The sequence below is a fragment of the Condylura cristata genome, unplaced genomic scaffold (genome assembly GCF_000260355.1).
Source record: "Condylura cristata isolate star-nosed mole 26May11 unplaced genomic scaffold, ConCri1.0 scaffold00005, whole genome shotgun sequence".
In the NCBI taxonomy this organism is placed as follows: Eukaryota; Metazoa; Chordata; class Mammalia; order Eulipotyphla; family Talpidae; genus Condylura; species Condylura cristata.
In genome coordinates, this window is record NW_004567106.1 from 56,072,408 (window position 1) to 56,075,588 (window position 3,181).

The window sequence follows — 3,181 nt, forward strand, 5'->3', positions numbered from 1 at the left end:
CTTTTCTTTTCTTTTCTTTTCTTTTCTTTTCTTTTCTTTTCTTTTCTTTTCTTTTCTTTTCTTTTCTTTTCTTTTTTCTTTTCTTTTCTTTGTAGAGAGAGTGGGGGAACCCAGGATTTTGATGACTTGGGCTCTATTTTTTCCTCCAACTGCCAATCCGACTTAGACTGGGAAAGAACCCTCCTGGTAAATTATACTGATGACCGCCCCTCCCCCCCTTCATTAAAAACTCCAAAGCAAGTCTGGGCAGAAACTAGATAGATAACAGTTCTAGCCTATAAAGAAATCAGATGTTCCCCTGTTTGGAAGGCTTTCTGAGGATTTTCTTTTTTATCTTCTGGAGAAGAAATGTTCTGAGACAGTTCCTCCATTTTTACAACAACCTTATCCCAGCTCTCTTCTTACTTATTTCAACCCCTTATGTCCCAATCTGTGGTTCCTCAGTTGTTTGAATTCTTTGAGAGAATGAAATGAGACTATAGTAAGAAAAAAAAAATTGTTAAACGTGATAGATACTTGTGTAAGGTCAAGGTGTTAGTTTATTTATTTTTAGCTATTTTAGCAAACTTTTTGGGACAGCTGTCAAAAGTTAGTGATGCAGAAACATCAAGTAGTAGACTCACTTAAGCTGTGCAGAAGAGGCCCAGGACTAGTCCCAGAGCCCGAGCAAACACAACAGAGTAATACTGCAAACATATTCATGGACACCTCTGATACAGGCACACCCCGACAGTGTGATAGTATGGCTGATGTGTTTCCAGACCACCACAATCGAGTGAATCTCGCAACAAAAACAAATCACATACTAGCTGTGGCTTCTTAATGTCCATAAAAATTATGCTTCAAAAAATTATGCATGATATCTTAGTCTAAGATGTGCGGTAGCTACGTATAAAAGAGCACATGCCCTAGTTAAACATATTTTATTGCTGAGAATCGCTAAATATCATCTATATTTTTAGCCCGTTGTAATCTTTTTGCTGGTGGACGATCTTGCATCCATGTTGTTGGAGGCTGACTGGTCATGGTGGTGATTGCCAAAGGTTCAGGTGATGTGGCAGCTTCTTAAAATAAGACAACAGTGGGCCCTCCCTGGTGGCGCAGCAGGTTGAAGCACAGCATTAAGAAGCTAAGTCCACCTCCGCATGAGTTTCATCCTTGCCTGCCCCAGAGTTGCCACATGGCCTGTCAGACCTCTCCTGACCCGCCCACTGCTCCCCTCAGCAGTATACTTCATCAGTTGGCCTGTTCTGCTCCCCACTCTGTCTTTGGTGAGTCCTCTCACCGCCCCTGCATTTCTGGCCTGTACCCTAGTTCTGTACGCATAAATAAATAAATCTTAAAAAAAAAAAAAAGACAACAGTGAAGTTTGCCTTATCACTCAACTCTTCTTTTTGTGGAAGATTGTTCTGTGGTGTGTGCTGTTGCTTACTAGCATCTTATAGTAAAACTTCTTTCATAACTGGAGTCAACATTCTCAGACATTGCTGCTGCTGTTGACATAACTAAGTTTATGGAATATTCTAAATTCTTTATTGTTGTTTCAATAATGTTAATGGAATGCATTTTTCTGAAGTGTCCTCACCTCTCTCAACCTTCATAAAGTAGAAGAGAGTTAAGGCCCTGCTCTGAATTAGGCTTTGACTTGGTGGAATGTGATGGCTGATTTGATCTTCTTTCTAGAACATGCCAGCACTAAAACTATTTTTGCTTTCTTATCACCTATGTTTTCACTTTGAATTTCCATCTAGAACATTTCCTTTGCATGCACAGCTTGGAGTAACTACTTGTTACTAGAGGCCTACTTTTCAACCTATCTGTATTTTTTTCACATGCTCTCCTCAGTAAGCTTAGTCACTACTAGCTTTTGATCAAAAGACTGGACACTTTCTTCCATTTGAAAACTTGGAGGGTGTTGTAGTGTAATTTCAATATTGCTTCTGAGGGGGGCCCCAGGAGAGAAGAGGGAAGAGTGGCTGATTCTTGAAACAGTCAGAACAGAGACAGTGTTTATTGACTAAGTTGCCATCTCTGAGGGCGTCAATCCTGGGCCCCCCAAACAATTACAATAGTAACACCAAAGGTCATTGATAACGGATCATCATAATACACATATAAAAACAATGAAAATGTTTGAAATATTGTGAGGATAAATAAAACATGACACGGAGACATAAAGTGAGTACACATCATTGGAAAAATTATACCAATAGACTTTCTGGGCACAGGTTTGCCATGAACCTTCAATTTTCAAAACAAAAATGAACAAACAAAAAAGTACAGCATCTGTGAAATGCAATAAAGCAAATATAATAAAACTAGATATGGCTGTGAACAAGATAATGTTATACCCTAGAAAATAAAGACTTAGAGGCAACCTGACAATTTTCATAATCTATGAAATTGTTGATATGATAACCTTCACAACTGTAGAAATCCTACTTATTATTATTATTATTTAAAATAAATAATGATGGTTGGTTAGTAGCACATAACAAGTAAAATATTTCTCTGAGTTATTATTTTACTAAGTAAACTCCCTCCTGGGCAGAGTCTATCAGATACTGATGACCAATGCAGTCTTTCCTATCACTGTTATTCTGGCAAGGGAGAAAGCACTTCATCATAAACATACTTCATCAAATATACACACATGTGCTAGGTCACACCTGAAAATTGTTTTCAAGTTGAAAATTATTCTTCAGGGGTCCAAGTGTTCTTTTTATTTTAGCTTTTCTTGAGGATACAAGGGAAATGTTGAAAAGGTCAAATGATATGTAGTCCAATCTAATGCACCCCTGGGAATATAGAAAAAACTATGGTTAAGCAAAAAAATTAGATCTCTTATTTCTATGCAATTAACCTCAACATCAAACATTTTTGTACATGTGAACATACATGTATAAGGACATGCTAAGTTTTTAAATTAGAAGATGTACAATGAAAAGATTAGGTCTCACCATGGGTGTAAATGTAGTTCTCTACTGAGGGGTTAGAGTGCTAAAATTCTCATTTTTATGGGTTCCTTTTTGACTTCAGAGAAGTGTTTCAAAATATAAATTAACAGTACAAAACAATAGTTAAAAATACAGATACCTGGCCCTCCCTGGTGGCGCAGCGGGTTAAAGCGCAGCATTGAGAATCTGAGGCCACTTCCGCATGAGTTCGATTCCCGCCTGCC